The sequence below is a fragment of the Lepidochelys kempii genome, chromosome 15 (genome assembly GCF_965140285.1).
Source record: "Lepidochelys kempii isolate rLepKem1 chromosome 15, rLepKem1.hap1, whole genome shotgun sequence".
In the NCBI taxonomy this organism is placed as follows: domain Eukaryota; kingdom Metazoa; phylum Chordata; order Testudines; family Cheloniidae; genus Lepidochelys; species Lepidochelys kempii.
In genome coordinates this window covers 32,421,091-32,435,007 of record NC_136394.1, presented here as the reverse complement: position 1 = coordinate 32,435,007, position 13,917 = coordinate 32,421,091, and the positions used below count along the sequence as shown (strand labels likewise).

Below are 13,917 nucleotides of genomic sequence, written 5' to 3'. Positions count from 1 at the left end.
GCGCTTCCCTGTGGGGCCCCCTCCCCAGGGTTGGGAGTCAGGAGCTGGGTGGGTGGGATCTGGCAGCTGCGGCTGCAGGGGAATGGGCCAGTCAGCTGTGGATGCAGGGGAGGGACCAATCGGAAAGTGGAGCAATCAGGGCTCTTTCTGAGCTGCAGCCTCTGCTCTGCAAAAACCCTGGACATTGCCTGTTGTTTGAAAAATCCCCATGGACAGAGGCCGGAGGCTCAAAAAAGAGGCTTTATCCAGGAAAACGTGAACAAATGGTAATCCTAAGTCTGTGCCTCTGTAATGAATTCCATAAAGCACGTGTCTGCAACCCTCCTGATGGATGGGCTGAATAGCTAGATAGATCTGCTTCCTAAATGTAGACATTTAATGCCCACATAGATTGTCTGTGATTCCAGAATCCAGCTTGGACTTTGTGTGGTTAGGTGTTGATGTTGTTTTCAGGATTTAAATACTCAAACTACACTTAACCCACGCAGTTCTACACCTTTCTGTCTTGCTTAATAGGCTGTACATATTATAGAGCACCTCCGATCTCAGCCTTGTGTGGAATGGTCATAGCCAGATTAAGAAAAGTACAGAATCTAATCAAATTCAGGCCCTGGCTGATCTATGGTAAAAAGGGGACTCTTACCTAGTGAGAGCCAAAATTGCACCTGGGTGACAAAGGAAATCTTAATAACTTTAACTCCTATATGAATGGCCCATGGGAGGCCGCCAGAAATACTATGTGATTTGATGTTTCAGCCCGACAGTGTTCCATTTATGCTTGATTCCACACCTTCTACCTGGCATTTCTATGTGGCGATTCTGGGGAGGACCCACGTCACCTCATTACTTTAAAGAAGAAATGTAGTGCTGCCTGGGAAATGCCAAATTAATTGCATTTAATTATCACTGATAAACCCCCTGAATAGTACTTGCAATTATTTTGGAGGATTTTTCTACAGAAAGTCAAAGGTCTCATAATTGGAAAGAGAGATGGATCAGTGTCTTTCTGGTTTGCAGGTAGATGGGACTGTGTCCCAGCTACAATCTACTGGCACATTTCCCTGATATGCTGGTCTTGGAAACCTTGTAGTTGGCTTTGGCTCAAGTGGTGAGAGCTTGAGGAGAAAAAAAAACATCATAAAGCTCGCTGAGCTTGCTCCCCATAACAGCTGCCTGCACCTTCCCTGTTGCGATTTTGAGAGTTAGCTATGTGGACTCCAGGGAGATATGGCTTTTGGAGAAAAAACAGGCTTATTTTCTTTCCCCTTACTCTGCAGTGAAAACCCAGGACCTGGTTAACAAATTCCATTTTTTAAAAAGTGAATTTCTGTCATCTGTGGCCCTCCTTCACATAACTGCATACTTCTGTCTGATCATTTTTCATTTCTTCTTCCGAGAGATTTCATATAAAAATGTTCAGTACAAACAAACCTTAACCACATCAGTTTGAGCTTCAGCTACCTTGCCCGCCAGATCTTCCCACCCTGGCTATTTCTAGATGGACCAGTACTTGGTGATGTTGTCTCAATCTCCTTTCCTGTATTACAGTCAAGCTGTGCATAATAAATTTGGGATTTTTAGCTACTTAAATAGCTGGAAAATGACTAGCAAAAAACACACCTAAAAATCCATCTCTGTGCCCTGTCATCCTATTGCATACTATCTGCTTGAATGGTGTATATCAGTAGCATACATCCATGCAGTCTGTGTTTTGGTAGATTCCCAGCCTTTGTATTGTGTGTCTGGTCTGGTTATTTTTCCTTGCTGTGTTGAGTGGTGAAATTGATTGGACTCCTTTTGATTTTAGGGCAGACTGTTTGCTAGGGAGTCACTGTATAACCTGTTCTGAGAAAATAAATTACAATGGAGGCTCCCTAAAGCGGATTGGGAGATATTTCAAGGAAATACTAAAAAATAAATGGGACTAAAATAGCTAAAGGTACTGGACACTTTCCTTTAGTTTATTGTAAGCCTGTTGTGAACTACAATTATATTTTCACAAATGTGCCTGTGCCACTTAACCCAGACTCTTCACTCGCGTTATCACCACCTCATGGCATTCGAAGACCTGAGTTGCTCAAGGTGCATGGGAGCTATAGCCTTTGCCTGTCGTAGTTGTGTATTGCAGTCTCTTGTGATTGTGAATTATGGGAATGGCAGAGGCACCTACAGGAGCTGCAGGCAGAAATGGAAAACATTGAGCGGTGTGGGAGGGACTGAAAGGAAACCCAGAAACATGTGGAAAACTTTTCTTCAGTAGCCAGCGGACTCTAGAGACGCCTGCTCTAGTGATTTAGAATAGACATTGTGCCCAGGTCCTCCAGGCCAGGGAGATGTGCAGTACCACAGAAAAGGAAGAATGGTGGTAATGTGATTCAATGAGCTCATTTAATTTGTGTCCTAAAACTAGGCAGCCACAAATTCCCTTGAAAGGAGTCTCTCACCTTTCACTTCAATTCACTTCAGGAAAGTAGAGATTTCAATAAGTTATATGCGGGATTCAGTCTCCTACTTAGTGTTGCCATATCTGTGCATTGCCAGCTATTATGTAGACACTGCTTTATGAATCTGGCGAGAATAAGCTGAAATTTACATTTCACTCTGTGCAAATTCACTCTGTGCATTTATTTGTTGCTGTTACGAGCTCCATTAATACGCTCACTTCCCTTGCCAGTGTGAGTGGGCATTTTAATGCTATTTTTGGAAGCTTGTTCTGTGCACTGAAGCCCACATTAGACTGAAGGTAATATTAGCACTTTTGACCTGTGTGTCCTCAGGATGAAATGAGCTGCAGCAAAGCTTACCAAAATGATACGACTGGTTATAGAATGAACTGACTGTTAAAGTAAATATTGCTCTTTCAGTTACCATTTTCTGGCTGATACTAATGATTATGGCTGTGCTCTAGCCTGCAGGCCAGCATTCACAAGCCAGCACTGGGCCCATTTTCAATTTCACACGTATTAAAGTAATTTAATAACCAAAAAGAAGCACATGAATTGATAAAATCTGTTTTCAGACCTATGCTTCATTCACAGGACGACCTTCTTGAAGTTGTTTAAAGCTTTTCAGTGACTAATAACTTGCTTTCAGAAATGTTGAGCTGTTGGTTGTTGGTTGGTAGGTGGCTCCTGGGGGAGGGCAGGGGGCTGTGAAGTAGAGTCAAGTGCATGGGAATTGCAGGCATTAGTCATCATTAATGGGCTTAGCTTCTTGTTAAATGTCAAGGTGGCAATTTAAAGCAGTGCATTTAAGCATAGTTTCTCTCAATTTCAGTCTGTCCTGAAATAATGCTAAACAGCATCTGGGAACGGGTTTCGGTTAAATGAACCAATATTTAACCATTCTTTTGTGGCTTTGGTGGGGTCTGAAAATTCTGCCCTGAATCTTATGAAAGTCTGTAGATTGTCTCGGAGTTCTGGGATATCATGAGATGGTATTCACTGGGTTTGGATTGGTGTGGGAAGTTGCCATGTGGTGGTTTTTTTGGAAGCCACCTAGGAATACAAGGCAAAGTTACAAATATTGGATGCAAAAGTCAGCATCCCATCTGTTCTGGGTACACAGGTTGTGGTGTAAAATAGGCTCAAAATATTTAAACTGCAAGTGAGTGAAGTAAACTAACAGCATGGGAAACATCTTTTCAGTCAGCCAATATTCACTGCAACCAGGGATCTGACCCCTCCTCTCTGCCTTGAATACAGGAGTGGATAGGTGACTGAGACCCTCCCCCTTAAACATAGTTGTCCTAATCTGCATGCACAGCCAACAACCCGTGTATGCGCATGCATGCATGAGTGATGGACTTCCTGCCAAGCTGATGTAAGACACTGGGCTTAATTTCCTTTTCTGTGTCCCTAAGTGAGAATATTTGGAGAACTTGAAATGCAAGACACTAAAAGTCAACAGATTAAAGAGAATTTTTTCTTCGCCTTTGTCCAGTCTTGGTCCCCTTTCAGAACAGCAGCAATTTCAGAGATTCTTCCAGGGAGTCACAGACGGTAAAGAGGAGATAGATAGTGCTTTGTGTGAAAGCTTGCTTCCCAAACTTGGAGTTGTTAGGGAAGGTGGCAGTGTTTCACTTGAGGAGCTCTGCAACTCATAAACACCCATCTATTCTTTATGAATGGCAGCTTCTTCTGTGAGTTGCAGGTATGTTATTGGCATAGAGAGTGGCATCCATTCTCCTCAATAACACGTTTATACAATGTGTTTCATGCCTCCCCAAAGTGAGTCATAAAAAAAGTCTTTATTCCCTGTTCTTTGGCACTTTCAGTTCTATGGTGAAGGGAGGCGTTGGGAAATAATGCAGAGCTCCCTATGGGTTTAGTGGCTTCCAGTTGGTATGACATAAATGGCAGTGTACAATTGAATCAACTGTAATGGGGCATATTCTAATTTCTAGACTGTCACTTGCTTTCTCTTAGAATTGTACAAAAGCGATTTGGTCTCTGTGGGTGTTCTTTTGAGCAGGATGTCATAACTTGGGCCCAGAGGAAGATTGTAAAAGTATGAAGCTCTTTTGAAAATTCAGGCCTGTATTCAAGAATAGTATGGAACGTCTCCAAGGGTCTGTTCTCGTGTGGGAGTGGATAAATGCTTGGCCACTTGTTCAGGAGACCTAAGATGATGTCTGACTAGATCAAGTAAAATGAGTTTTGTTCTCGGTTGCTCAGTTTTTAACCAACATCATAGAGTTAGCCACGATTTGCCGGTTCAGGACTAGAAGCAGTGCATGTTAGCAGAGATGCATTGTTAGAGCTGTGGAGCAGGTTTGTCTGAATTCTCTCTAGCTTTTCCACATAGCTTTTATTTCATGAGCACTAAAATCCCCCAAATCGCCCCTAAAGAGAGGGCAGAAAGCGCTTTTCTGTGTGAGTTGCAGATGATGCAGTAAACAGTCTGTTTTGAGTTGAAAAGAGGAACTGGCGGCAGCCAGAAAAGAGGAAGGATATCAGTTAAAATCTGTCCATTGTCCCCTGCTCTTGCCATCTAGGGGGAAGCAGAAGCTCGTCCTGTCCCAAGGAAGAAAACTGAATTTTCTCCAGAATTTTAGACCTTTCAAATCTGACCCCATGGATGTGTTGCTTCTCAGGGAGCCACATAGTTGGGAGAGAAATAAAGTAGTAACTCCCATGGAAATAAATAGGAGGAGGCTTACCTGCTGGCACCCTTCCCCGCTGGGCAGTGGGGGAGTGTGGTCGGAAGAGAAGGAGCCTTTCACCTTTCCCTGCTGGATTTCCATGTCTTTTCCCCTGATCTTGATAAAAAGAACAAATCTGTTTAAACTGTATTTCTCCTTCCACCTCCACACACTCTTCTCTCTGCAAACTCAAGGTCATGCTGCACTGGAAGCTTACTGCTGCCTCCACTAACAGTATAAGTCATTTTTCCACTTCAGGCATTCACTGCCAGGCACTGCACACACTGTGTCTGGGCATAACATTAGTGACTGAGTGTGCATCCAAGAGACATACACCCTTACTTGCACATTGGGGCTTTTAAAGCGGGAGATAGTGAAATGACTTCAGGCCATGGTGAGGGAGGTAATGAATTGCTGTTAACTCTGCCATACGCACTCAGGGTGTCTTTCCTCTTCTGCACTCTTCTCCTCCTGCCATTCCTTGGGGAAATACAAACAAAAAGGAGTTAAGAATAAAATAAAAATTCATATATACAGCAAGTGTTTTACTTTGTTCTGTTACCTAACTTCTGGGCAGGCAGTGAGGATTAGCAGAGCCCCTTGCCAGCTCTGACTACTTAAAGCAAAATAAACATCTTTGCAACATGGTCTGATACTTACTCCCTTTAGAATCACAGGCACCTCCAATTAATCATCCTGTCCACAGAAGAGGAGTTGGTGAAGATTAGAGGATGCTTGCCAGATTTGACGAGCTGACGAGGAAGTGGGGCACTGACACAGCATTAAGGATAAATTGGCTATGTTCCCACACTGGGGAGCAGTGGTGGTGGCCCTTGCTTTTCTCTCTCCTAGGTGAGTGATGTCTCTTCTAGCTGAGGCAAAGTTTAATGCTTTAATGAGCAAAGCTTTTTAGTCTTTTGTTGTGGGATATATTAGTAGTCTAGGACAATTCTCTGTTTTAGGCACACAACTTTGACTAAAGAACCTTTCTTCCTTTGTGAGAAAAGGTTTCTACAGTGTCACTTGGCTGGTTATAAAAATTATTAGGTTTGATCTCTAATAAATCCATGGGCTGGCCAAGCCAGATGAGTTCTTGAACAGTTAATGAAGAAGATATGGCCCATACATGGCAGGTGGGGAGTTCTGTGCATGCCATTCCTGGGCAAGAAAGAGGGAAATCTCCTCCTAATCCATATTTAAACTGTGCATATAATTATGAGTCATAGGCTTTATCCACTCATCTGAGCAACCACATAAACCTCATCTTTTTCTTTAATTTTATTCATATGTAGATTAAACAGTAAGTAAAAAGAATGTTCCACATATACTTGTTTTATTGGCTTTAAATAAGAAGCACAGATTGCACAAGTTACAAAAAAGGATGGAAGGAAAAAACCATAGTAGGAAGAATAGGTCAGTGATGGAACAGATTGCACTTCTTATTAGGTGGCAGCAGAGTGCTTGGTGCTGTACAGAGTCCAGAGCAAAACACAATTCCTGTTCCTAGGTGTTTACAGTCACAATAGACAGTCCAGTGCATGAACACAATGTGCGGAGGGAGAGAAAAATGGATTTATCACACTGGTTTTTTTTAAATAAATCTCATGATATATTTCATTGTATTTATAGATGAAAGTGAAAAAATGGGATATACTTCTACTCTTAAGGCTCAAGAAAATATTTTGTCCAACACTTTATCAGCATAGGTTAGTGAGCAGTTAAGTAGCTCATTTGTTTACAAACATGAACAGACTGAATCTGTTCTACATTTCAATTCTAAGGGTAAATTGATCTAGAGAGACTAAATCCAATGTGTAGATAAACATGAAATGTTTTCAGATGTTTGTTTTTTTTTGAAAACTGAAGAAGATTGTTCTATAGTGTGCACAGATGCAGAGCCATGTGCCCAAACCAATATGTCAAACTGTCATGTGGGAGATTTGGTGAAAAACATCTTGTCCTAAGGGAATCATTTTAAACACTATATGTAGGCTTGTAGCCCATAAGAGATCATAATTCAAATCTAGTCCCTCTTATGGTAGTTTGGCCCTTACTTAGGTTCCAAATGAACAAAAGCCTATTAATGCAGCCTTTGAGTTGTTCTGGAATAGTAGGGGGAAACTGATCTTTGATCAGGGAGTACAGGATTTTGAACCAAAACATCTGATTTAGCCTTAACAAGATCAGTAACAATGTGAGAGCTTCATGCTTGGCTAGTCATTGAGGGCGTGCTGCAGTGCACTGAGCCCACGCTGTGCTGGGTAGATGGGACTCTGGGGCAGCCAAGGAGCAGTAGCAGCGGCTTTGTCAGAGCCTTTGAAGCAGTGTAAGGGACAAGCCCTGAGGCAAGTCGCCATTCCAGGGATCTTTACCTCCTGTTTGTCACTTTAATCTTACAGTAATGCTGCAATGTCGAGTGGAACCCATTCGAAACCAGACCTTTACCAGACTATGATCGTACGCTCTCACTCGCTCCTTGTCTGCATCTCTCTCTCCCTCCTTTTTGTCACTGGCAAAATTAGAGAAATGACACAGGCAGGACTCCATGACCAGAGGAGCATAAACTCTTATTGCCTTTATACAGCATCTCATACTGCTTTAGCTATGAGCTCCCCTAATTAACCTCTCTTTTGGTGTGGGGATATGTAATATGCGTTCTACCAGAGCACATGGAGATGTGTTTTAATGGAATTAGAATTTCTGGAAATGAAGTCAGGGCACATCTTTGGGTGAGTGGTACCATCCAACTGAATAGAATAGGTTTTTATTTTTAAAGTGTCTTTTTATGTAGCATCTCCATGTGCAGAAGCTTCATGGAGAAGTTAGTTGTGGGTTGAAGAGAAAAAGAGAAGACGGAAGCTTTAAAGAAAGGATGTGGTTCATTGCTTCAAAGAAATGGGGCATACTAGGTTACATCTTCATTAGGGAAAAAGGTGTGCTTTTCCTAGTGTGGACGAAGCAGTTTGTCATTTTCACACCGGACATGTGTAGTGAGTTTCCTGGTTGAACCCTGGGCTCCTCCATAGTGTGTATGTATGTGTGTGTGTGTGTGTGTGTGTGTGTGTGTGTGTGTATATATATATATATATATATATATATATATATATATATATATAAATTTGACCTGCTCACACATGTGAAAGCCGCTGCCTTGTCCACGCTAGCATTTTACCCTGTGTTCACTAAGACACGGTTACAAAATACTCACCTTCTCTTTTAGTATGGATGCAATGCTAGACAGCCCAGCAGAAGCGAAAGGGCAGCCTCTTAAATGTGTAGGATCCTGGCGAATGGGTGTGTATTTGAGGTATGAGAAGGGCTGCATGACGTATGCTGTTGTAAACCCTGATCTTTTGAGGCTTTATAACTTGGCCATAAAGAGTCAGTCTGGGCTGAAGCTTGGTGTGTAGTCTTTTTGATAAATGTTTTGATTAAAGAATGTATTCTCTCTTATCCCTTTGCTTACTGATGCTATGTGTATACATTTTTCTCTGCCTTCATTTGGTTGTCAGTCCTGAAAATGCCATTTTGTTAGTTGGAGAATGAAAACGTGGGAAAGGATGGAAGAGAAACGTGGTATTTCTGTTCCCTCACTGATTGAGCATAATCTTTAGGCCATGCTCACGCTGCCGCAGTGTGGACTGTGGGGCAGAGCCCTGCGTGGGTGGTGGGACTCTTTTTTTTTTTTTTTTTTAATCCTGCTCTGCAATACCCACTCCCGCATTGTTTCTTGCATTTTTATCCCATTCCCACCTGCAAAAACCTTAGATTTCACAAGAGAGACAGATTCCCCTATGCTATTGAAAACCAAAGTCAGTTAATATATTGTGTATATAAAAAAGAAATTCAGACATAATTTTTACCACTAAAAGAATAAAACACATGTTGCTTAAACCGTGTAAAAAAATAGTTCCTGTTACAATAGACATCTAATCTTTCTATCCCTCACTTAAATTTAAGTATTAAAAGTTTTAAAGTGTTTTCCCACAAATTACCATTGTCTGTTTTCCCCCCACCCACCCAATCCTGCCAGAACAAAATACATTTTACCTGCTGCCGTTGTTATGGCAGCAGGTCCTGCGGAATCCACGGTATCCCAGTCCCGCTACAGTTGTACTCTGACTGCTCTGCGTAGACGCTGCTGGCACAAATGTTAAGGTACCTAGTTTGCGTTAATGTAGTCCTCTTTCAGACCGCGTAGATAAACCCTCAGAATGTCTGTGAATACTCACGACTTCATAAAAAGACAAGTCTTCAGTGAATGTTCTGAAATACTTGCTTAAAATTTGCACTTTGGACAAATATCCCTGTCAATAAACAAGTTAATTAGAATGTTTGTTGAAAACAAGCACGTGTGGGTGTGAACGTAGTCAGACTTCATTCATTTAAATGACTGTAGATAATTTTTTGTAGTGTTTACCCAGCTCTTCAGATGTTGTGGCTGGCTTTTAGAAAGACCTCTGTGCAGGTTGAGGGTAATAATTGTCCATGTTAGCTTCTAGGGCATTTAGTGTTTGGTGCAGGAATTTTCTCCATCGTGTACAGTGTGGTACTATTGGCCTGGGTACATATGTATTCTTTTCATCTTCCTCTGAAGCAGCAGATTCTGGATGCTGCTATATGCAGGATAATGGGTTTGATGGGACATGTTCAGAGGATAGTAAGGAGGAACACACATTTTCCAATGTTAAACTTGGCATTTGCAATAACCCAGCATGGTAGATTTAGAATTATCAGAGCTTTTCCCCATTCCCCCTTCAGGTGAGAGAGCCAGAGGACCCTAGCTGCAGCCAGAGGCAAAATGATCACCTTAGCCCTACAGTTGAGTGTCTCTCCCAGACGTCAAGTCCTAGAGTCCTGGAGAATATGCTTGGAAGTGCTCCTTTGAAAGGGTAAATGCAAGCTGGGGACTCAGCAGGTGGTCACGAAGCAGATAGCTCTTAGGTACCAGCTGAATGCCCACTGTGGATCTGGATGGAAGAGAGCTGGAAATTTCTAGAAAGGAAGTTGATATGCTATCAACTTGAGCTAATCTTGCGTTTCTTTTGTTTTGCTATGATGTTATGCTGATGCAGTACGTATCCAGACTCCTTTGTGGACGCTAATTGCTTCATTTGCTTGAGGTATACGACCTTAATCTGTACATGTTATATATCTTAAACATTTAAGTTTTTATCTGTAGTTGAACATTGACCAACAAGAGATGATCATTTTCAAGTGGCATGTCCTACAAATCAAATATTTTTCCTTCGCACCCATCCCAGGTTCTAACTCATGATAAATGTTGCTGTAGAACAGGGAGTCTCCAACACGGTTACCAGGGATCCAGCAGGCAACACAGCTCTGTTGATGCCAGAGTAACAATCCCATTGCTTTCATGAAGAACTTTTACAGCTTTCTTGCCGTAGTTATTTATAGGATCAGTTTTATATTTTAAATGTAACTCCTGTGTGAAAAGCATCTTTAAAATTCTTTGCTTACAAAAAGTTAGGTGCACACTGTAATTGACCATCATTTATACTAAAATTGGCCACTCTCAGGCAGTGAAAGGCTGATAACACCATACTGCTGTATCGGATTAATTTTAACCTGCTGACCATACCCCTCAGGACAGAGCATGTATTGGATAAAGCAGGTGGTGTGGCGTGGTTAGTTTTCAGTGAGGCAATGAAATGCTGAGGCAGGCCTAGTGACACATTTGCTGAGGCTGCATCATTGTGTTTGGACAAGTGTCATAGTAGAGTTTGCAATGTTACTCATCAAGTGGAACAGGCTCCCTTCCATTTTAAACACAACAGGATTCCCACAGAAAAATATTTGTTTGCTGACTTTAAAAGATTGCTGCTTTTGTTAAGGCAAAATCTTTATTAAAAAAACCCCCAAACACACAGAAAACCCCGTATGTGAACTCTCACCCCTAAAATTGCTGTTGAACTGGCTCTTGTCACCTGAAACCCATCTGCAGCACTCACCGTCTTCTCTGCCACCCCCGGTATTAGATCTATAACATATTCAGTGTCTAACAAAAGAGCAGCCAGTGCCAGCTAACTCCTCATGCAGCTGAGTTTACTACCCATCCAGATGATGCCTGTAAATGATACTTCACCAGTTTAGGGCTTTACTTACTTGAGTAGCTGCACTGCAGTCAATGAGTTATAATAGTCTTTGGTGTAGCTCTATTGAAATCACTGGGACAGCTTATGTGAGGAGGGGAGCAGAATTTTGTCCTTATTGCTTTGTCAGGGGCTGACTTTGACATACTGAGAGTGAAAAATTCTGTATTGATTTAAATGAAAACAAACATAACTTCGTATTTTTAAGCACACTTCTGGTACAGAAATATTCTCCACTAATTATCAGTTGCATTACCTGCTTTGCACTGGATCAGTGGTGCCTCTCTTTATTATTTGTGTTACGGTGCTGCCCGCAGCCTGCCACGATCTAACTGATGCACGGTACCCCTGTGCTTCTGTCGTGCTTCAGTGAAGATGCTAATGCGCTGACGGGAGCGTCTCCTGTCCGTGTAGTTAATCCACCTCCTCGAGAGGCGATAACTGTGTTGAGGGGAGAAGCTGTCCCGTTGACATAGTGCTGTCTACGCCAGGGGTTAGGTCGGTATAACGACGTCGCTCAGGGGTGTGGATTTTTCACATCCATGAGTGATGCACCATGGTTTACCAGTGTAAGTTTACAGTGTAGACTTGGCCTGGCCCGAAAAGCCCCAGGCTTGCACAGCCAAAAACCCCAAACTGGCAGCTGGTTGTTTGTAGGCAGATTCCTGTGCACACACAGACCTCTGTACTGGGGCTTAAGACCTTGAAGGATGGTAAGGCCAGATTGCTTCTATGCAAGTTTCTCGGCTTTCTCCGCTGAAATGGTGTTTTATATCTTTCTGTGCCAATTGCTCCTCTCTGAACCTCCACAGATATCCCTGTGCCACCAGGGAGACTCTTCCTCTTTTTCTCCCCCAGCAGAGGAAGAATTCTGCTGTCAAACCAATCACAAAGCACTGGTTGTTCCTATACTGATACCAGTGTGCACTGTACTTAAAGGGAGACCTAAAAATAGAAAAAAATTCAGGTCCTGTGTATTATGTAATAGGCATGAACAAGATATAGTTGAGAAAAATAGATTTTTCCATTTGATCCTTTTTTATTCCTCTGTTGCCTCAAGCAGCTTTATTTTTTAACCCAGCATTGCAAAAGTGTTTAATTAGGGCAAATCATTAAATAAAAATTCATTTTTTAAAGTCCCTAAAAGAAACCCGAGTCCTTGCCTTGTCGTTTTCTTGGAGTGCCAACATGTTAGTATTCTGGGTTCCACCTGATAGGCTTTGCTATTGATGTAGTTAATAATAAATCCTGAAACTGCTGTTTGCTATTCTTTGGCCTGGACAGAGTGTGGCTCTGGCATGGCCCGTGCTGCGGGATGCCTGAGGTGGGCCAACTCTACAACAGATGAGTGACTGTTGTGCACATGGCAGGGGTTGGAATGCCCAGAGTGAGGTAAGACGTCTTGTAGTAATTGTTCAGGGAAGCAATATTTTTGGGAGAGGGTGGGAGAAGTCCAGAACCGTGGTGATGAGGCAGTGTTCAGACCAGGAGGGGATGTGATAGTGTAATCTTTGCTAGCTGCAATGGTGCATTTGGTCATGTGGAAAATCCTGTTCTGTGCTCAGGCTTTGCTGGTCCAAACTTTTACTCAGAACTGCATTTAGCTAACCAAAACAAAACGCCAACCAACTGGTGGAAAAACCTTCACTCAGCTCTTCCTGGCCTTGAAAGGAGGTATGCTTTGTCTCTTCTTTTAACCAAATTGACTCCAGGGTGATTCTGTTATAAATTCAATTTCTAGAAGGAGAGGAGAAGCAGGGGTATATCAATGATAGGAGGTGACATAAAACAACAGCCAGTGACCACTGCTAAAAACAGTGTCTGTCTTTTAATGCCCTTTATTCCCTGTTCATCTCCTGCTCTCAGCAGTTCCTGCTATCTCCCCATGCTTTTCCTTATTTGTAGCCATCCATCCTTCATTCAGATCCTCGTAGGACTTGTCTGTACCATGACACCTACAAGAAATAAATCAACCAAGCATTTTTTAAAAGGAAAAACCAACCATGCTTTGTGCACACCTTGTTGAATGTTCACATTGCCTGGATTATTGCCTTGTCCACTGTCTCTTTTCCTGCACCTTCACTCCTCCAGCTTGATGCCTCTTTCAGTCTTATGCCATTTAAATTTTAACATCTGGGGCAGACCATGCCTCTTATGATGGGGAGGGGAGGACTAGCTCTGGGTGCTCAGCGAATAAATAATTTTCACAGTTTTGTAAATTTACAAGGCACTCTCACCCACGTCCGTGTTTAGAAAACCTCAGCATCTTTGACCTAATGATACTTTTTGTTTATTATCACAGCAGAGTTAGGAAGTCTCATCTTCGCTTAGAAATTCAAACTGAAAACACCAATTGCTAGGCAGGCAGCTCTATAATATAGTTTTGTGTTGCCTTTACAAATTATCATACTGATATAGCATCTTGCTAAGTAGGTATCTAAGTCACTAATCCAAAACAAAGCTCGCATTCTTTTCTTGTATAAAGGCTCCACATAGTGTCACCATCCCCAGTTCTGACCTATTTCTCCATGCTGTATAGTGATCCTGTAAGAGTAAGAACATTTCTAACATCCTGAAATAATCCACATTAAAAGCATTTTCAGTTTTAAATCAGGTACTGTCAGATTGTGTTGGGATTTTTTTATGATTAATGTAAAAAAT

At 42.1% G+C, this 13,917-nt stretch overlaps 1 protein-coding gene across 4 annotated transcripts in view; it reads left to right on the top strand.

The window, feature by feature from the left end:
- MN1 (MN1 proto-oncogene, transcriptional regulator) overlaps window positions 1-13,917 on the top strand; it is a 193,707-nt gene that overhangs the window by 24,804 nt on the left and 154,986 nt on the right. The window lies entirely within an intron of this gene.